At 41.0% G+C, this 22,778-nt stretch overlaps 3 pseudogenes; all 3 read left to right on the top strand.

Annotated features, from left to right (window-relative positions):
- Positions 1-9,072: 9,072 nt before the first annotated feature.
- On the top strand, positions 9,073-10,696 carry LOC145608384 (putative aspartic proteinase GIP2 pseudogene; annotated as a pseudogene).
- A 1,215-nt stretch (positions 10,697-11,911) lies between these two features.
- LOC145609076 (putative aspartic proteinase GIP2 pseudogene) lies at positions 11,912-13,363 on the top strand (annotated as a pseudogene).
- Positions 13,364-18,206: 4,843 nt separating this feature from the next.
- On the top strand, positions 18,207-19,575 carry LOC145608643 (putative aspartic proteinase GIP2 pseudogene; annotated as a pseudogene).
- Positions 19,576-22,778: the final 3,203 nt, after the last annotated feature.

The raw sequence follows: 22,778 nt of genomic DNA on the forward strand, positions 1-22,778 counted from the left end.
AACAACAAAATCAAGGATCTGGAGCTTCAGCTGAAAACTGCCGGCTCCAACCTTAAGGCCTTAGAGGAAGCATATCAAGAGAACGTTGCCCTCAGAGCAGACAAGTCCCGGCTGATTGCGGATCTTGCCACTCTGAAAGGCAAACATGCTAAGGAGCTCAAGGCTGAGCAGGACCGGCTCATCAAAGAGAATGAGCGGGACAATGAGATCCGCCTCCGTTATGCTTGGGGGCTTCTCTATCCTGAGGTAGACTTTGAAGTCTACAAGCTGAGGTACAACTATGCCACTGAGGCGTATGATGCCAAGGTTCTCCAGGATCCTGCTCCGACTCGCTTCAAGGAATGGGCCTTGGAGAATGGTGCTGAGGTTTCGGACACAGAGGAGCCGGACCTTGATGAAATTATAAAGGAAGTGAACAAGGAAGATCAGCCTGAAGCGGTTGAGATTCCGGATGATGTTCCTTCAACAACTCCAGCCCAGCCGGAAGAACCAGCAGCGTAGCTCCTCTCCTTTTTCAGCGGCAGTATGCCAACTTGCTTTTCCGGCCTGTGCGCCGAGTAATTATGTAACTTTTTATTTTTTCTTCTGTGTTTCTGTATTCCGGATGTGTTATCCGGCTAACAATTATTCCTGGCCTTGAGCCAGTTTATTCTATGAAGTATACCGACCCAGTCGGTTTTCTTATACTTGCATAAATTTTCAATTTTTTCAATTTTTCACTCTTGCATACATACTCAATATATACTTGTAAATTTGCCTAACTTATAAAAAGCATGCGGCATGCACATATCCGACTGCTTTTGCCCCTGGACGGCTGTGTGGTTGGTTTAATCCAAACAAAGAAAGGATTGATTGCCTTGGAAACTTCTCATACTTAAGAGAGTATGGGATGTTTGTAAGGCAATCAATCACAATAGTGATTGCCCCAAACCAAGTACACAGCCGGCCAAACAACAGGCATGCAACCTCTGCCCCAGTCGGTGTTAAACCGTCTGGGGATGCTTTATAGCCATTACGTAAAAAAGGGGTTTGCCCCAGAAGTACGCAACTTTGAGGAAAATTTCTCTAAGTAAGAGACTTTCGATGTTTCTCCGGCTGATACTTGTATACAGCCGGAAAATTTTCAACCAAAAATTACTTGAGAGAAATAATATAAACAGACAGCTATGAGTTGGCTGCTTTAGCCACTCAATCGTTGCCGCCTGCATGGGCTTATAGAACAAGCATGGTGGCTGTTCTCTGCGACGATTGCACCCGGAGGGGTGTCGCCAGACACCTATAGCCACATTGGAATAGACGAATTTTGAGAAAATGGACAACCATCTGTCCCTTGGCCTCAGGTCTAGCTTTTAGACCGGTTGATAGCTGCTAAACGGTTTTGTGCTTAGCTTTAGATCCGGCTGTAACCTCTTGTCACTATGGACTTTTTGATTTCATATACTAAGTATCAAACTTAGGTTTTATCCGGCCATTGGCCTCAAGTTATTCACACGTTAAAATTACTACTATACTTTTTCAACATTAGTAGGGATAAACCCAAACGGAAATAAAAAGACAATAAATGAAACAAAAGCATTTCTCATTAATACTTCTTGTTACAAAAAACTTACAATACTCAGAAGTAGTACTTTTTTAAGTTGTCTACATTCCAAGTTCTAGGCAGGCGTCTACCGTCTGGGGTTTCTAGGCGGTATGTGCCATCCCTAACTTCTTCATAGATCCGGTAGGGGCCTTCCCAATTAGGAGTTAGCTTTCCAAGCTCATTGGCCCTACCGGTTGCCTCCATTTTCCGTAACACAAAATCGTCCACTTTCAAAGGGCGTTTGTGCACTCTTTTGTTGTAGGCTCTCGTCATTCTCAGACGGTATATCTCATGTCGCAGGGCAGCATTGCCCCTGCGCTCCGGGAGGGAGTCCAATGCCAGCCGCATGGCCTCCCAATTTGCCTCTTCATCATAGAGCATCACTCTGAGTGTAGGCTCATAGTGTTCAATGGGTAAAACAGCTTCAGCCCCGTATACCATGAGAAACGGGGTTTCTCCGGTTGACCCCTTAGCAGTTGTCCGGATGGCCCATAACACATGAATTAACTCTTCAGCCCATAGGCCACCGGCTCTTTCAATTTTCTTTTTGATTCCGTCTGAGATGAGTTTGTTGAATGCCTCAACCTGACTATTTGCTTTAGGACGGCCGACTGAGGCAAAGTAACTTGAGACGCCTTGATCTCCTAACCAAGTCTTGAGCTGAGGCGTTTCAAACTAAGGGCCGTTATCAAACACCATAGACATAGGTACCCCAAACCGGGTGATAATATTCTTCCATATGAAGGAGATGACATCCTTTGTCTTGATATTCTTAACTGCCTCCGCCTCCACCCATTTGGTGAAGTAATCCACAGCCACCAAAATATAGCGCTTTCCGCCTGGGGCAGGCGTATATGGACCCAATATGTCCATGCCCCATTTAGCAAACGGGACTGGGCTGTGGATTGCCGTCAGATCAGTAGCCGGGAGATGTATTAACTTGCCAAACCTCTGGCATTTATCACATTTCTTCACAAATTCCTTGGCATCTGCCTCAAGGGTAGGCCAAAAGTAATGCCGCCTGGCTCTGACGGCTAGGGACTTGCCGCCGATATGGGAGGCGCAAAATCCCGCATGCAGCTCTTCGAGTACTTCCTTCCCCTTTTCCGGGGTAACACATTTCAACAAGGGCTTGAGGAAACCAGCCTTGAAGAGTTCTCCGTTTCTCAACTCGAAGTTTGCTGCCCTCTTTTTCATGACGGCTGCTTCCTGAGGTGAATCAGGGAGCGTGCCGTCTGCAAGATACGCCCGGATGCCATCCATCCAAGTAGAACTTCGATCCAGAATTCCAATGGGCTCTTCATAAATACTTCATTTTTCAAGAACTTCCCAAAAGACTGACCGAGGCGTATCATGGCAGGCGGATGACGCCAATTTTGATAATGCATCCGCCGGGTGGTTATCTGACCGGGGCACTTGATTCAATCTGAACTCCTCAAGTGTCCCAGCCTCATCTTTGACAGCCTGAAGATATTTGATCATTGCCGGATGGGTCGCTTCATAAGTGCCCTCATACTGGCTAACAACCAACTGAGAGTCAGAGTGGGCGTCAATCTTTGTTGCCCCTGCTGCCTTACACATGCGGATTCCGGCTAGCAGGGCTTCATACTCCGCCTCATTATTCGAGGCTTGAGACTTGAACCGTAGTGCATACTCATATCTATCTCCTTCTGGAGATTCACAAACTATGCCTGCACCACAGCCGTTCTTTGTAGAGCTCCCGTCTACATACACCTTCCAAACCTGATCAACATTATCCGGGAGAACCGGATGAGTCATTTCAACAATGAAGTCGGCAAACGCCTGACCTTTCACTGCTTTCCGTGGTTCGTAGGAGATTTCAAGACTTTGCATTTCAATAGTCCATTTCAGCGTTCTGCCGGATGACTCCAAAGTGGACATTGGCCGCTTGAAGGGCTGGTCTGTGTAGATTACCACCGGATGTGCCAGAAAGTATGGCTTCAACTTTTTGAAGGCCATATATAGAGCAAGACCGAATTTTTCCACCATGGGGTACCGGAGTTCAGCATTTTTTAACACATGACTAATGAAATATACCGGGAGTTGCGTACCGTCTCGTTCAGCAAGGAGAACGGCACTGAGAGCATGGTCTGAGACGGCTAGGTACATATACAACTTCTCTTTTGGCAAAGGACTAACAAGCCTTGGAAAAGAGTGCAAGTGTTCTTTCAACTTCTGAAATGCAGCCTCAGCATCATCCCCCCATTCAAATCTAGTCTTCTTCCTGATTGCTTGGAAGAAGTAAAGGCATTTGTCACCTGACCGGCTAAGGAACCTTCCCAAGGCGGCCAGGCAACCGGTGAGTCTCTGAACATCCTTGACAGTGCGGGGTGACTTCATGTCAATTACCGCCTGTATCTTCTCAGGGTTAGCCTCTATCCCCCTTTGATCAATCAGGAATCCGAGAAACTTCCCAGACTCAACACCAAAGACGCATTTCTTAGGATTTAACATAACCTTATGCCGCCTGAGTGTGGTGAAGGTTTCTCGGAGATCAGCAAGATGATCCGCCTGCTGCTTGGATTTGACTATCATGTCATCAATATACGCCTCTACATTCCTCCCAATTTAATTAATGAAGACTGTATTAATCATCCGTTGGAATGTAGCCGGCGCATTCTTCAAGCCAAACGGCATCACAGTATAGCAGAATAACCCCTGATCAGTGACGAAGGCCGTCTTTTCTTGATCTTTTTTCCACAGAGGTATCTGATGGAAGCCGGAATAGGCATCCATAAAACTCATCAAGGCATGACCGGCTGTTGAATCAACCAAACTGTCAATTTTTGGAAGTGGATAACTATCCTTTGGGCATGCCTTGTTGAGATCTGTGTAATCTACACACATCCGCCAGGTACCATTCGGCTTCTTTACAAGCACAACGTTTGCCACCCAGTCGGGGAAATTACAAGGCCGAATGAACCTGGCATCCAACAGCTTTTTTACTTCGGCAGCTGCCGCCTGACTTCTTTCCTCACCGTGGTTTCTTTTCTTTTGCCGGATGGGCTTCATTTTTGGATCCACGGCGAGTTTGTGGACAGCAAGATCCGGGCTGATGCCTGACATCTCTTCCACTTCAAAGGCAAACACATCTTTGAATTCTTTCAGCAGGAGGTGCAAGTCTGCACCTAAAACAGCATTAGCAACCGTCCCAACCTTAACAGTTCGCTCTGGACGGCTGTCGTCCAGAACCAGATCAATACTCTCACCAGCCGGTTGGGGACGGAGCTCCTCTGACCGTTCACCGGTCAGTGATTGCTATTTCTTTTCTTTCTTCACCACCACCAGCTCTGCAGCTTTTCTCTTTTTTCCGGCTGCTGCAGGTGGAGGTGAGGAAGCATCCTTGACATTGTCAAGGTCTATTGGTTCCTTCCCTTGGCCGTCTGCGGCCACAGTATCCTTGACGGCTGAGAGATAACACTCCCTAGCCGTCTTCTGATCCCCGTTCAGGGAACCAACAGAACCATCATCCCTCTCATACTTGATAAGCATGAGAGAAGGGATGATTACAGCCTTGGCTTCGTTGAGGGTTGGCCTCCCAAGAATGATGTTGTAGGCGGTCAACTCCTCAACGACCAAGAATCTGACGACCATATGTCGTCCCTTGCCCTTCTCACCCAGCCGGATGGGAAAGTCAATTCTGCCGGCTGGATAGACCATCTCACCCCCAAAACCAACCAGGGGGTGGGTGACCGGATGCATGCTGCTGGAGTTGTATTTCAGCTTCTGCAAGCACCGGAGGCTGATGATGTCTGACGAGCTGCCGGTGTCAATAAGGATGCGTCCAACTAACTGGTTGGCGACTTTGCATTCAATGACAACCGGATCGTCATGTGGGCGGCGGACGCTGCCCCTGTCCTTCTCAGTAATGAGGACATCCGGAAAAGTGGAGCAGGCAGACGCCTGCTCCTCATCATCCTTATCCATCTTTCGAAGATGGCTTTTGGTGCCTCGGATGGTAGGGCCACCACAAGAGAATCCGCCTGCAATGGTGTAGACCGGATCCTTGTCGGTTTCCGAACTACTTGCAGGCTGGGAGGCAGCCTTAGAGGACTGACCCTTGTTCTTCTTCTTTGCCCCAGCTGGGGACTTAGAAATATAGGACTTCAGATGTCCTTTGTCAGCCAGACAGTCCAACGTCCGCTTAAACTGAAGCAGTCGTTGGTGTCATGGCCAACCTCCTCATGGAATTGACAATATTTGTTCTTGTTCCGGGATTGGACGGAATTCTTCATTGGATTCGGCTTCTCAAGGGACAGCCGGTCCTTTACTTCCATGAGGATGGAGTTACAATCTTTGTTAAACTCGTACCGAGGAACGTACGGTTTAAACTCTTTTTTCTTTTTCTGGGACGGCTGCTCAGAATCACTGACCGCCCAGACTTCTTTTCTTTTCTTGCTCTCTTCTTTTTTCTTCGCCGGCTGAGCAGACCGGCTCTCTTTTTGCTTGTCAGACTTCTTAGAGTCCGACTGGTTACCAGGCGTGCAGAGGTCGGTTGCTTGTATATAGCTTTCCGCCTCCCTCAGGGCCGCCTGTAGCGTAAAAGCCCCTTTTCTGACAAGGTCGAACTTAAAAGCCGACCCGTCTCTCAGACCCTTGAAAAAGTCTGTAAATGCTACCTCGTCAGACAGCCCCTGGATTTGAATTCTAACCAGGTTGAACCGCCTGACATATGAGCGTAGCCCTTCTCTCTCTCCCTGCTTAATGGTGCTCAAGTCTAAACTTGTCTTCTTGGCAGGGATGTTCATTGAGAAGTTGGTGGCAAACAAGAAGGCTAGTTTCTTGAAGCAATCAATAGATCCGGCTGGCAGGTTGCCAAACCATTGTTGGGCAATGCCCTTCAATGTAGCCGGGAAGCAACGGCACCAGGTAGCATCATCCCAACCTTGTAACACATTAGGTTGGTGTATGCCATCAGGTGATCTTCAGGGTTGGTGCTGCCATCATAAGCACCAACCAAGATGTTCTTAACCTTGGCCGGCTGAGCCGCCTCGGTTATATTGGCTGCAAAGGCAGACGGCTGTTCGCCTAGCCTCATCAGCCAGAGCTGCCAGTCCAGTGGCTGGGCACTGGTATATGCCGCCTGACCTCCGAATGGGGGTGGCTGCATGAACTGGAGGCCATATTGCCCATACTGTGCCTGGGGTGCGTATGGCATAGACCCTATCATCAGCTGAGGTTCGGTGTTGACGGATTTACCACCTGTCCGACTCTCATGCAAGGACATAGAGTTCCTTGCAGAAGCTTGCTTGAAGCTGTCTGGAAATCTTGAGGTAGAAGCTGACTCAGACTGCTCTTGCCTCCTACGATAGATGACTTCTCGAGCATCAAAGGTGGAGGCTTTTTTGCCATCCGGCTGGGGTCGCCGGGGCATCAGAATCTTAGACCAATCAAGTTTTGCGGCTGCCTTCTCCTTTGGGTGAGGAGTTGGCTGCCTGTCCTTGACCGGGTTCTTCTTCTTCTTCCCATTATTGGGAGTCTTTTTAGCCGGCTGACTCTTGGAAGAGCCTGCCTTGTTGTTGATCATTTCTTTGATCTCACCCTTGAAGGAGTTCATGAATTTCATGAGCTCATTCCGGGTGACTGGAGCTTCTCCTCTAGCCTTTCGGGTTTCCCCGTCTGACCTCCCAGTGGGCCGGCTACTAGGGCCCGCCTGATCCAGATTTCGTTCCAGCTGATCTCTGGAACGGATGGATTTAGAGATGAGAGAACCATCCCTAGAGATGTAAGTCTCAACGTCATTGTCTTCTTCTTCATCCTCCTCCTCAGTGAATACCTCTGGCTGAGGCTGAGGTGGAGGCTGGGGGATTTCGAATCCTACCGGCTGAATAACCGGTTGCAAGTCTTCTAGGTTACCTGTCTGAGTACCCGGACGTAGAGAGGTAGAATTGAGAATTGGTACAGAATTTTGAACCATCTTGAGGTACTCTCCCCACAGACGGCGCCAAATGTTTTGGGTGTTTTTGTCCCTTGGGAGAGTTACAACTCGAAGATTGGTCCGGAGAGCTTCTGTACCTGCAAAATCAACGAAGACACCGTTTGGGTGGTGCTCCGCCTCCAACGCTCAAGTTAGTAACTTGAAGGAGAGTAAAAAAGTGCGGAATTTAAGGTGGGGATCTGCTTGGATTCCAAGCTCAGGTGTTCTCTGATGAGAGAGAAAATAGGGTGTAATAAATGTTGGGTGAATTTCTGAATGTCCCCCATTTTGGGGGAATATCTCCCTATTTATAGGGTCATTGGGAAAAGTGCCCCTCCCTAGGTCATTCTGACCTAGGACTGATGGGCTGCGCCGCCAAATAGCGGATTTTGGGGAATTGGGCCCTTGAAGGCCGCAATTCTAAGGAAGTATCTGGAGAGGCCACGTGTCAGCTGGAGATTGACCATGGATGACCTGCCAGCCTCTGACACGTGGCACCTCCTCATTGGTCCACTTGTCTAGGGTAAAAATTCCCTAATCAATTACCATTTATCCAAAACATTTAGGCCTTGTTTGGTTGCATCAATATCATGTAGGCACTCAAAATTCCTAGGAAATACAATGATGGAGTGTTGTTTGGTTAACCAAAAATTTGCAAAATGTAGGAAATAGAAATTCCTAAGAATTCCAATTTCCCACAAAATGTGGGAATTTACTTACCTACCTCCCCCTAGGTCATTCAAATTTCCTAGGAATTGTGACTTCCGACTTCCCTAATGCTAACCAAACAAACTAAAGCAACTTTCTAGGAATTTGAGGAGGGAAATAATTTCCCATGAATTGGAAATTACCATGGGAAGTTAATTCCAAACGAGTCCTTAATCAATTTTACTTTATCTATAATTAAAGTAGCTGTTATTCTGGCCAGCCGGGTTTAAAGTGGTAATTCTTACAAATAATCACTAAATCTATAGCTATGAGTTCATGGTTGAGCTTGTAGAATTAATCAATGTTTTAGTGTGAAGGTTGAAGTGAATTAGTAAACCACATTAATGCGAAATTAAAGATAATTTACATGTAATTGTGCTCGGCTATCAAGTTCCTTTAGTTTAACCGCAATTGATTGAAATCTTATAAATTAAGCTCATATAACTGGAGATTCTTGTTGAAAAATTAAATGAGGTAGTTCTACTCAAAGTTTTTGTGTTTTTATGGTAGGCTTTTCAAAAACAAAATAAATTTAAATGGTAGTTATTTTCAAAAATAAACATTTAAATGATAGTTATTGGCAAAATTTTCCAAATGTTCAACTTTATGTCAACTATTTCTTAATAAAGGTAATAGCATAAATGAGAATTGAAAAAATTACTTCATCCCAAAACCGAAATCGTGTGCTTGTATCGTTGTATGTAACAACTGGATCGACGACCTAGCACTTTCAGTCGCCATGCTTGACTTTTCAATGTTTGATATTTCCATCATCTTTATCAAAACACACTCCCACGTAATATCAATTAATTTCTCTCTGACTTCCCTCACACCCTTTATAACATAATAATCCATTTCTTAATCTTATAAATTACCTCCTAATTTCTTCTATCCTCTTCTCCTTAGCAGCTACATACAAATATACAATGGCAACATTCTCCTACCACCACCTCCTCCTCCTCATTTTCACTCTCCTCACCGTCACCTTCGCCGCTCCCTCGTTCCACCCGAAAGCACTAGTCCTCCCCATCTCAAAAGACCTCTCTACACTTCAATACACAATCAACCTCACCCAAAGAACTCCTCCTGTCTCCGTCCCATTAACTCTCCACCTCGGCGGTCAATTCCTATGGGTTGACTGCGACCGAAACTACGTATCCTCCACCTACCGCCCTGCTCGGTGCAACTCCGCGCAATGCTCACTCGCCAACTCCAATTCATGCGGTACTTGCAACTCACCCCCTAGGCCCGGGTGTAACAACAACACCTGCGGCCTTACCCCTGACAACCCCATCACTAACACCGCCACCGGAGGCGAGCTCGCCTCCGATGTGGTGCAACTCCCCTCCACCGACGGCTCAAACCCGGGCCAAGTCGTTTCAGTACCCAACTTTCTCTTCACTTGTGCTCCAACTTTCTTGTTACAAGGCCTAGCAAAAGGAGTCCAAGGTATTGCAGGGTTAGGAAGGACTAAAATCTCTCTTCCTTCACAATTCTCCTCGACTTTCAGTTTTGCTAGAAAATTCGCAATCTGTTTGTCTGGATCAACCAACTCAAACGGTGTCGTTTTCTTCGGGGACGGACCTTACAAGCTCCTCCATTCACCTCAATCAATCGACGTGTCATCTAGCCTTACATACACACCTTTGATCATCAATCCTGTAAGTACTGCGGCCGCCTCATTCGCAGGTGAGCCGTCCTCTGAATACTTCATTGGAGTAACAGCAATCAAAATCGGAGAAAAAGAAGTACCCTTAAACAAGTACAAGGCCTTACTAACAATAGATAATAAAGGAAATGGTGGGACGAAAATCAGTACTGTCAACCCATACACTGTTATGCATACTTCCATCTACAAGGCTGTAACAAACTTCTTCGTCAATGACCTGAAAAACGTCTCAAGGGTTAAGGCAGTCGCGCCATTCCAAGTTTGCTACGACATGAAGTCGTTCCCCAGCACACGAGTTGGGGCTGGGGTACCGACTATTGATCTAGTGTTGCAGAATGAGGAGGTGTATTGGAGGATGTTCGGGGCGAATTCGATGGTGGCGGTGAATGATGATGTTATTTGCCTTGGTTTTGTGGATGGTGGAGAAAATGCAAGGACGGCTATTGTGATAGGAGGGTATCAGTTGGAAGATAATTTGTTGCAGTTTGATTTAGCAAGGTCTAGGCTTGGGTTTAGTTCGTCATTGCTGTTTAGCCAGACTACTTGTGCTAATTTCAACTTTACTTCTAGTGCATAAATATGAATAGTTATGTATCATTAAGTGTTGATTAATGTATGTTTTAAAGCTGCAATAAATAAGTTCGTAATAGGCAGTGATGTATTACGAGTATACAATCTATACATACTTCCATCGATTAAAAAAGATGTTTGTATGAAATATAACTACAATAAATTCAATATTGTGTAACAAATTGCATTGACTAATGATATATGCTGTCGACTTTTTTTTTTTCTTCTTTTTCTAGCTGGTCTTATCTGCTCAAGATATGTTTTTATATTTTATTTTTTTTAAAGAAAATCAATTCAAGATATCTAAAATATTACCTACTATTACCTACTATTCTCAATTAATACTCTTACTTTTCTTACCGCATAATAAATTAAACTACACTTGCTAAACTTGATATGCTCTTAATCTGTTCAAATGTAATCAACATAAACATGCAATAATTGCTTCCCTAAGCATGCGTGTAAAGGATTAGTTGATAAAAATTCAACACTCAAATAGATTAAAAAGATTGTATTAATTACGTACATTTTTCTAAAGATTATATATAGATGCAAAAACAATCATTATATATTGACATTGACCGTGTAAATAGTAAACTTGAAAGAGATTTGTTTAGGGACAAAGAGAGAACAATGGAACATGCACCCTATGTAGATAAGTTGCCTCAAAATGGATACATACATATAATTAAAAATGATAATCCCTTGGTTCCAAATGTTAAAAACTTCAAAGATATAATTCTTATTAGTATATATACTAATAATTCTTTTTAGTATATATGTAATAATGTTAAATATCGTTAAATTTGTCTAAATGTGATCAAATTTTATGATACATTTTTAGCTATTGATATATAATTTAATGTAGTGATGATCTAATCTCAAAACTAGATTTGTCTTGAATCCAAACAAAATACAAATGAGAGCATTGTTCAGGGACACATGAAGTACAAACAAAGATGAATTCAGTGCTAAGTTAATACAAAGTAGTATATTAACCTTATTTTGTTACAAAATTAAAGGAACTTTTAACTCAATAATCTACAAACATGTCTATTATGAATATTGTGTTTCTCAAAGTTTAGGGGCATACATTTTGGACAAATGATCAAAAGATTTTCTTGGTGTATGTATCTTCGTTCCTCCAATATTAGATTAATGTAATTGTAACCCAAGCACCCCTAATTAACAGTTTTCCACAATCTATAATTCAATCATACGAAGTATATTTTATCAATAAGCAACCAATCGTCATTTTCAAAAATAAATAAGTTGGACCTACATCCAGCCCATAGAACTCACAACAAACGCAAGTGTAATCATCAAAGCGTATGTTAGTTGACCACTTTATTCATACGAGTACCTTAAACAAGTTGCCACATTTTGAAAAGTCTTAAAATCTTATCATAAAATCCAAAACCATTTTGCCTTACATTAGGACCGCCAATGCCTATCCACACACGCTATAAATAAAAATGGACAACTCCTTCTACACTCACTATCATGATATTCCACTCCACCATGACTTCCTCCTTCAAACACCACCTCTTAACTTTTTCCCTCCTCCTAAATCTAATCTCCACCACTTTCGCCGCCTCGGCCTTCCATCCCAAAGGCCTACTTTTCCCGGTCTCTAAGGATGGCAAAACCCTCCAATACATAGTCAAAACCACCCAAAGAACACCCTCCAAATTTGTACCCTTAACACTCGGCCTTGGATCTCCATTCTTATGGCAAGATTGCGATAAAGGCTATGCCTCCTCCACCTACCGCCCTGTTCCTTGTAACTCCGCTCAATGTACTCTAGCCGACTCTATTGCCTGTGGTTCTTGCAACTCACCCCCTAGGCCTGGGTGTAACAAAAACACCTGCGGCCTCTCCCCTGAGAACCCCTTCACCAACACCGCCACCAGTGGTGAAATTGCCACTGATGTGTTACGAATCAACTCCACCGATGGTGCAAACCTCGGTAAAGCTGTTACCACACCCAACTTTCTCTTCAGTTGTGCACCCACCTCCTTACTAAAAGGCCTAGCAAAAGGTGTCCAAGGTATTGCTGGATTTGGAAGGACAAAAATCTCTATCCCATCTCAACTAACCTCCACTTTTAATCTACCTAAAAAGTTTGCCATTTGCTTAACCTCTTCCATTGGTGATGAGGGTGTGATATTCTTCGGCGACAGTCCTTACACACTTTACCCTGCACCACAGGTTACTACGGCATCTCTTTCATACACCCCACTTTTGGTTAATCCAACCTCCACTTCCGACTACTATATAGGCGTAACATCCATCAAAATAGAAAACACTTCAGTTCCGATCAACAAAGCCTTACTATCAATAAACAACAAAGGAAAAGGCGGTACCAAGATCAGTACAGTTCACCCTTATACCATCATGGAAAGTTCTATCTACAATGCTGTAAGCTCATACTTCCACAAACAACTCAAGAAAGATTACATGAAATATGATGGATATAATGCCACAATAGTAAAGGCGGTCGCCCCGTTTAAATTATGTTATGATAGAAGCACATTAGTGATTACTAGGCCAGGGGTTGAGGTGCCTACTATAAATCTGGTGCTGCAGAGTGAGAAAGTCGAGTGGGCGATAAACGGATGGAACTCAATGGTGAATGTTAAAGATAACGTTATGTGTTTCGCTTTCGTAGATGGCGGGAAGAACACAGAGACATCGATCATATTAGGAGGATATCAGTTGGAAGATAATATAGTGCAGTTTGATCTTGCTAAGTCTAGACTTGCGTTTTATTCTTTGTATGTGGAGAGTAGATGTTCTAATTTCAACTTTACTATTGCATAAGTTAATCATGATCATATGTAATCTTCTTGGGACTTATAATTACTATAGTATTATAGATGTACTTAAGCAACTTTTTTTTTTTTTTTTTTTTTGAAACAACTTAGCAACTTAATTTCTATATATGAATCTGTTAGTTTATATGAACTACTACAAGAGGGGGGGTGAATGGTAGTAGGTTCCAATCGCGGAACTTATGCGGAAATAAACAATTGAAACGTAAAGGAACTTAAAGCACACAGCAAGTTTTACGAGGAAACCATCCAGTGCCTAACTGGAAGTAAAACCTCGGCCCTATTGGGACTTATAAACAAATTCCACTATAATAGGCAACTCTCCTAGTACAACCTATTACACAGACCTTTGCTTTGCAAGTTCCACCACGGACACTTGACTCTATGATAGGACACTTCCTACCAGACCTAAGACACTTCTCAGGACCCTTTTTCTCCCCTTACCCAGGACACTTCCTAGGTGACCCAAGACACTTCTCAGGTTCCTTTCACTCACTGTGCACTCACAGCTACCACTCGAATTTTACGAGATTTCAAACTCATCACTTGCGTGAATTTAAGAGAATTCACAATCTCACCCCAAAATACAAAACACTCAAAACCCTTTTTCCATTACAAGATCTCATTGAATATCCCTAAATACATATCTATGAATAAAGAGATAAAACTAATATATTGGACACTCGAGACCTGTCTGGAACTCACTGGACGTACTGTAACCAAAACCTGATAGGAACTTTGACCAGGAGAACTGACTTAGCTTCGTGGTGAAGGATAAAACCATTAAGCACGACCACTACACTTCGTCAGCCTCAACTTTGAATGAATACTTATGAGCATATTTATAGTACACTCGAAATATTCATTTCATCTTGAAAAAGATAGATTTTCTGAAAAGATAAGTTTAAAAGATATTTTCTAAAAACAAGTTTTCCGAAAATATATCTTTTTGTTCAGAATAAAATCTGTCAATAATAATAAGATAACTTAGCATAAAATCAGCTTTTATTCCAATCTTATCTTTTAGTTTAAAAATACTTTTTAAACAAAATTTATCTTTTTCCAAAAGGGATTTATTAGAAGATAAATATCTTTATTCAGTAAAACCAAATCCCTAAAAGATATGCACGTATTAAGTAAATATATATATCATTAAAACCGACTTTTAACGACGTGCATACTTAAGTTCCTATTAGGTTCCTGAACTCTGACAGTCTCTGAGTTCCTGACAAGTCAGTCACTCTAATTTCATTAACTGTTTGGAGTTCACCTTGGTTCCATATAGACTTGTTCCAGACCGACTTTTATGTCCAACATACTTACATGAATCCTAGAGCAATATACTTCTATTTCTCTGTCTTCATGTTGCTTCTCTGAAACTCTTGTTCTGGAATCCTGTAGTCTTGATATATTCTGGATCTTAGGGTTTGCCCCAGCATTACACCAGAACCAGGTCGTTACACCCGTTTTGAAGTTCCTGTTGAGAAACTTCGGGAAGTTCCATTGCTGGAACTCTTCTTCTGTTCTTTACTTGTCCTCATGGATCTTCCAAAGTTCCTTTGTTCCAGTTCCTACTTCAGCCCTCTACGCTTACTGAACCTGCCAACATCACAACACTAGAAAATCCTTATTAAATGGAAGTTTGCTCAATTCTTAACATCATCATCAAAACCTCATAAGGGTCAACAAGTTGCCCCTTTTTAATGATGACAAACTGAGCAAACTTCTGAGGATAACAAAGTAACTCAGAAGGTTAGTTTTTTCATTTATAAAAACAATAAAGAAAACTAAACTAAATTAAAAGACTCCTACACATACATGACCTATATATGTATAGGATACTTACCTTATGAAGCTAACATATGCAAACACATGTTTACATAGTTACCTTCATGGTTCCTTAGCCATCATCATGCTTATCAACCATAACACTTATCATTGTTCTTGTTCCTCTATTGCTTATCCTATATTGCTCAAGTTCCTTACATATATACCTGTCATTACTCAGGTTCCTTGTATCCTGTTCCAAGCATAACTTGCTCTTTCTATGCACAACTTAACATACACGTTAGATAGATAATCATCATTAGTTTATAATCATCAAAACCTAATTGCTCAACAGAATCCAATAAGTTTAAGTTCGATCGAAAGAATTCTATCTGGTTTTCGTTGGATGATTATTAGAAGATTTTTTTTTTATTTATTTTATTTGACAAGGATTAGAAGAAAATTAGCGTGATAGATGTTATATACAAATTCTTAAATGGACCTGGTTCACACTAAGTTATTGTGGACCACTACCATTGAGGTTACTATGCTAAAAATAAGGTTACTATGTGAAAAATAAGGGTCACTATATTCGATATAATGTCAGTTGCGTGTGTATAAACCCGGGTCCACAATAATATTATTGTGGACCAGGTCCACGCAAGTCTTTCTGGATTTTATAATATTTGGCTCTACATAAATCATATAATCAGATGTAATGTTAGACTCGAAAATGTAATAAATTTAGATCGAAATGTTCTACATTGTACACTTCAATTATATTGAATTGCTGGTCTATTTTCTATTGAAGAACGTGCTAGTTATCTCTAATCACATCTAATCTAGTCGATTATGATGGAGATGTCCTGATGTCCAAAACGTTAATCGGTATGTTGATGTTTGATATATATCAAACTAATAAGGACATGAGCCACACATTTGGCGTTTGGTGGTTAAATATATACTCTTTAACACAGTGGCTGATACATGATTTCATCATACATTAATAATTTCAATCATCAATACAAAAAATATAAATTTGTTAAATATATTTTAAGATAAATCTAACAATATTTCATATGATTATATATAGTCTTACAAAGTAGGTATCATCAAAACAATCATAGTTATGTGAATAGTATTTAAAGTCAAAATGTGCTAACTTAGTTAAATTTTTTTTGGAAAATTGTTAACTTGGTTGATGGTGGGATATTTATTTAACTTCCTATATATATATATATATGGGAGTAAGGGACTTTATTTTCACTTATCTAAGGAGCTTAGATAATAAATTCATTGTGTAGGAGGTTAATTCACCATTATTTTTTCAATCAAAAAACACCTTTTTTAGCTAGACTTCCTAGTTTAGTCCCATATTAAAAATAAAGAATTTCTTAATAAGCGGATTTATATAGACTTATTAGATTAGAGGTGTCCAAAACTGACCTTATCTAACCGACCTGATTCAATCTAATCCGAAAAAAATAAATATTGATTTCGACTCATATGGACACAATAATATATAACATGACTCATATTTAAAAGACATGACTCAACTTTACCGAACCCAACCCAACTACTAGAATTAACACCTCATCTACGTACAGTGATCTCTTGTGCATGCACTAGTCTTATCTAATATACTTCTACATATCATTGTCTCATATTATTTAAATTTGCACCATTTTTCTTCTTTAATAGTATCAAATTAGTTGTACTTACAACACTTATTAAATGAAATTGACTTAGTGTTTATTATTTCTAATCTCTCCTTCACTTTACTTTGAACCCAGTAATTATTACGATAATATAAAACCCTGTATCTACTAAAAACCTTAAAATTATTTTGCATCTAGTATCCTCTATTGATAATAAAATATAATCACACTATCGACTAATGCTAAGACGATGTTTGGATTAAGGGTAATATATTAAGAGGGTAGTTATAGTCAAACTAGGGTAATTAAAAACATAAGTTATAAAAGATGCTGTGATAAGGAGATAAGGTGTTTAATATAAATAAAATAAGGTAGTTGTGAGTCTTGTGACATGAGAAAAAGAGATAGATAAAGGGAGGAACCATTACCCTCGTAATAGGGCTAGGTAAAGTTTTGGGTGAGACGGACTCACGTGAGTCCACTATCATGTTTTTGGTGTTGCGGGACTCGCGATCGGGTCGCCTTTTTATTGGACTTTTGTCATTGAGCCCGATCTCACGTGAATCCGGTCTCACACAAAACCTTTTGATAAGGCTAATTATTACTCACCCTCCCTCTAGACATAACTATTACCTCCTAAATAAGGGGAATAATTCCATCTGTCTTCACCTATCAGACCATCACTAGATTAAACTCTTTTAATAACTTTTGTATACATCCGGTGTACAGTAATTTACTGTACATCGGGGGTCACTTTTTATTAAGTTTAGGGTCACTTTTACAATTTTTTGGGTAACTTTTATCAGTAAAGCATAAATACTTTGTAACTTTTATTTATGTCAGGGTAACTTTTATTCATATTAGGATAACTTTTGTTCATTTTAGGGGTAACTTTATAACGGATGTTCAATATTTATTGTACATCCGATTTATTTAAAAGTTTGTCAAACTCTTTATAGTCACACCGTCACTATCTTCTCTTTCCTCCTTCCCTATATTCACTTCATTTCTCTTAATCTAAGCATGCCATAATAGGAAGTATTGACGATGAAAGTAATGAGATTAATCCAAGGTGGATAGAATATAGCATAGATAATTTGATAACATTATTGTCGGCAAAAATAGAGAATAGGATACGAGTAGTAGAGAACAAAAGGAGAGATCGTGACATATAATGTTTGTCAATGAACAAAACTAAGCTTTAATTTAAGTTAAAGTTTATCATAATCAGCAAAATAAAATGACTCATCTAAAGACAATCAATTGCCATAAAAGCAGCGAAAGTCCTAGATCATGAGGCGGCACGTCAGGTTACCATATTTGACCATATTATAAGTCCTACCACTCCTACGTAAGGCTCCACGTAATCCATAATAACAATAATAATAAAGCAATAATTCAACCAATAATCCATTTTCCCACACGCTATAAATAAACTTGTACAACCATCTCAATTTTACACTCAAATTAATCATATTCATTCACCATGACATCCTCCTTCCAACACCACTTCATACTATTTTCTCTCCTCCTCCCCCTCATTGCCACCGCTTTCGCCGCCACCTCCGCCCAACCCAAAGCCCTCCTCCTCCCTGTCTCTAAAGATGCCTCCACCCTACAATACATAGTCAAAACCACCCAAAGAACACCTTCCAAATCCGTACCCTTAACACTCGCCCTTGAATCTCCATTCTTATGGCAGGATTGTGACAAAAGCTATGTCTCCTCAACCTACCGCCCCATTCGTTGTAACTCCGCTCAATGTACTTTAGCTGGCTCTACAGCCTGTGGTACTTGCAACTCACCTCCTAGGCCAGGGTGCAACAACAACACCTGCGGCCTCTTCCCTGAAAACCCCTTCACCAATACCGCCACCAGTGGTGAGCTTGCCTCAGATATCATCCGAATCAACTCTACCAACGGCCTAAACCTCGGCCCAGTCGTATCCGTTCCCAACTTCCTCTTCAATTGTGCACCCACCTTCTTACTAAAAGGCCTAGCAAAGGGTGTCCAAGGAATTGCCGGGTTCGGAAGGACTAAAATCTCTGTCCCTTCTCAACTTACCTCCACTTTCAGTTTGTCTAAAAAGTTTGCCCTTTGCTTAACCTCAGATGTCACAAGTGTAGGCGTCATATTCTTCGGCGACGGCCCTTACAAACTCTACCCCGGACCTCTCTATGTCCCATCTTCATTTTCTTACACCCCTATTTTGAGAAACCCAACCACCTCATCTGATTACTATATCGGAGTCACGTCCATTAAAATCGGCGGCAGCCAAGTTCCAATCAACAAAGCCATACTTTCCATAGACAACAAAGGCAAGGGCGGAACTAAGTTCAGTACAGTTATCCCTTACACAACCATGGAAAGTTCTATATACAAAGCAGTAATTTCAAACTTCGATAGTCAACTCAAGATACTATATCAACAAAGACGTTATCCTAATGCTACACGGATCAAAGCCGTCTCCCCGTTCGAACTCTGCTACGATAGTAGCACGATTAGTTCAACAAGAGTAGGAGTCGAGGTTCCGAATATTGAGCTAGTGTTACAGAACGAGAAAGTGGTGTGGACGATCTTTGCTTCGAATTCGATGGTTGGTGGGTTAAAGGCGAACCCGAACGCGTTGTGTCTTGCCATTGTGGATGGCGGGAAGAACCCACCGGCATCGATTGTGTTGGGAGGATATCAGTTGGAGGATAATTTGGTGCAGTTTGATCTAGCAAAATCAATGGTTGGGTTTAGGTATTTAGTGAATGATATGACTAGATGTACAAACTTCAACTTCACTTCTGTTGCTTGAATTGAAGTAATTAAGCCAATAAGATGTTACAGTATTACTTCTTCTATTGCTAGAGGTAAATTAAGTTAATAAGATGTTATATATAGTGTATTATTTCCTCGTCAAATGAAAATGATCTTGTTAATTGTTCCACGTACTGTTAATGTAATACTCCACAATAAAGAAAAATCACTTTGTATATTTATGGAAAATTTGTGTAAAATGACCTTTTAAGTGGTCTATTTGTATAAAAGTACCCTCTTTTTTTTTTTTTTTGGAAGCCCTCGTATAAAAGTACCTTTTAAATGAAAAGTTGTGTAAAAGAACCTTTTAAGTTGTAATATGTTATGAGAGGGTACTAGGCTGGTTTTCCAGGTGGTCAACGGCGGAGCTCCGACGTTAGGTAACTCTCACGTGAGAGTCACGTGAGTTTTAAAAAAAGCTCACACTTTTTTTTCCCAAGGGCAAAAAAGGTAGTTCAAAATGGAGCGAAATTTTGGGGATAAAGGAGAAAAGAATGTGGGCTTTTTTTTAGTCACGGGACTCCCATGGAGAGTCGTCAACGCCGGAGCTTCGCCGTTGACCACCTGAAAAACTTAGCCTACTACCCTTTCACAACTAATACAACTTAAAATGTCATTTTTCACAACTTTTCACTTAAAAGTTCCTTTGAAACAAAATAAACAACTTAAAAGGTCTTTTATCAATCAAACATACACAGCGGAAAACTTAAAATCAAAAACCGTTCAAATAAGTCAACTTAAAAGTCAACTACAAGAAAGTAAAGTTTCGAATCAAAACAAACGAAGTCAAATAAAATTCAAACTACAACTTGGAATCATTAAAGGCCCTTATTCAAAACCGTTCCAAAACCAAACCTTTGCGTTAGTCCATATAAAATATATCGTAAATAAATAAACCATAAAACACATCGTAAACTAATGGAAACTAGCATGATTCACTCTTCACCCATGCCCCGTCATGATTATGCTTCAATACCTGTAAAGTTTATCTCTACTTGTCCCCACTACTCTCCATTAAAAATGGGTCATCATAGGGCTAAGATAAAGACATGGCCAAAACACACAAACACACACAATTAGCAAAGTTGAGTACATAAGCGTAACTAAACATACTAACATGCTTTCTCCTATTCACACGCACTTACCTCAAAGCACCTGTTTAGAAGTACACACAACATACAACAAGATTCATTAACTAGACACTAAATAATTCATTTAGCGTTGATTACGCATCGAACGGGTATCCAACTATACCTCCCTCAAATAAATTGAGGTTAACTGACACGGGAGCTAACCGTGCCAGCGACAAAACCACTCAAAGGTGGCGGAATTACTGCGCATAATAATAAATAAAAAGAAAATATGTACAGTGTCCTGTACTCCATTAGAAGTTATGATTAAATATAAAACCCCATAACTCCCCCCCATTGTTCATACTCAAGGTATATACGTTACGTTCCAAGAGTTTTGGTGTGTAATCTCTTTCACTTTACCTTATTTACATGTGATTGGACTTGATGATGACTCTCAAAGCATAATCAATCAATCAACAATAATTATTCAATCAACCAAACATACCAACTTAATTCTTGAATAATTAGTAACCACATAATATTTAATGTTGAACGAACCCCTTTTTAAATCTGCCTCAGTGTCAAATACACCTTAAACGCATAAAGCGCCACAAATCCTATCCCTCGGTGTTGAAAACACCTTAAGTGCACAAAGGCACGTACATACAAAAAGTTTCAGCAGCAGGAAACACCAATTGGGAATACAAGCTCCAATTGAGAAGATGACAAAATTAATTAAGAGGATGTTCAACCAAGTCCTATCAAAGTCTATACAAGGAGGAGGCAAGTCAACCAAGATCAAGGGAGAAAGTTTCAGCAGCAGTAAACACCAATTGGGAATACAAGCTCCAATTGAGAAGATGACAAAATTAATTAAGAGGAAGAGAAGGAAAAGAAGGCAACTTAGTTTCTTTGTGCTATTTTATGTCTTTCTAATTTTAGCTAAGTTCACATGTATGCTTCAAGGTCTCTATGACCACCTTAGTATAAGTAGTGTAAGTGTTAATTGAGAGGGTATCCAGAAATTGAGTGAACATTTTGTGAGAGTTGTAGCCTCAAGCTACTAAGGAGAGTGATAGCCTCAAGTTATCGATTTGTAATTCCCCTCAATCGTTAATCAATCAAGCTTTAAGCCTTCCTTCCCATTATTATTCGTATAATATTAGCTTTAATTTATTTACAGTGGTCTTTGTTTTCGATGTGATGAAAGGTGGGGTGTGGGACACCGGTGTAAGAGGAAAGAGCTCACACTCATGGTGGCCGATGAGGAAGAGGATGACTTAGAGAGTGAAGATCACGAGGAGGAAGTAAGGGAAGAGAATGGGACTACTATTGGAGTTTCATTATGCTCGGTGGTTGGGCTCTCAAATTCGAAAACCATGAAAATTGGTGGAAAGGTGAAAGGGAGGCGAGTGGTAGTCATGATTGATCCGGGGGCAACACATAATTTTATTTCAACACAATTAGTAGTGAATTTGTCTTTGGAGGTTCACGGTAGTATGGAGTTTGGAGTGGCCCTCGGAAATGGAGACACGGTGAAGGGTCGTGGTGTGTGCAAGGATGTGAAGGTGGAGCTAGATGGTGGAGTAACCATCAATGAGGAGTTCCTACCCTTGTCTTTGGGTAATGCCGAGGTAATACTTGGAGTTCAATGGTTGGAGAAATTGGGGTCCGTGGTTACTAATTGGAAAACTCACGTGATGAAATTCACCGTTGCCGGAGCTCCGGTGACCCTAGTTGGTGACCCCACTCTTGAAAAATCCCAAGTCTCTTTAAAAGCCATGGTTAAAAATTTGTGTAAGGAGAAGGTTAGGCTCTTGGTAGAAATCAACAAGTTGGAAGGTGAAGAAGAGGCCCAGAACATAAGGCCCATTCCAGAATTTCTTGGAAGCCTTATTGAAAAATATTAGAAAGTCTTCAACATGCCCATGGGACTTCCACCCAAACGTGAGCATGAACATTCAATTGTTCTCAAGGAGGGTAGTAACCCCATTAGTGTTCGGCCATATCGCTATCCTCAAATTCAAAAAGATGAAATCGAGAGGCTCATTCGTGAGATGATTAAGGCTGGGATAATTAGACCTTCTACGAGCCCTTTCTCTAGCCCGGTCTTACTTGTCAAAAAAAAAGACGGTTCTTGGCGATTTTGTGTTGATTACCGTGCTCTAAACAAG

This window comes from Chenopodium album, chromosome 23, assembly GCF_948465745.1.
Source record: "Chenopodium album chromosome 23, dcCheAlbu1.1, whole genome shotgun sequence".
NCBI classification, from domain to species: Eukaryota; Viridiplantae; Streptophyta; class Magnoliopsida; order Caryophyllales; family Amaranthaceae; genus Chenopodium; species Chenopodium album.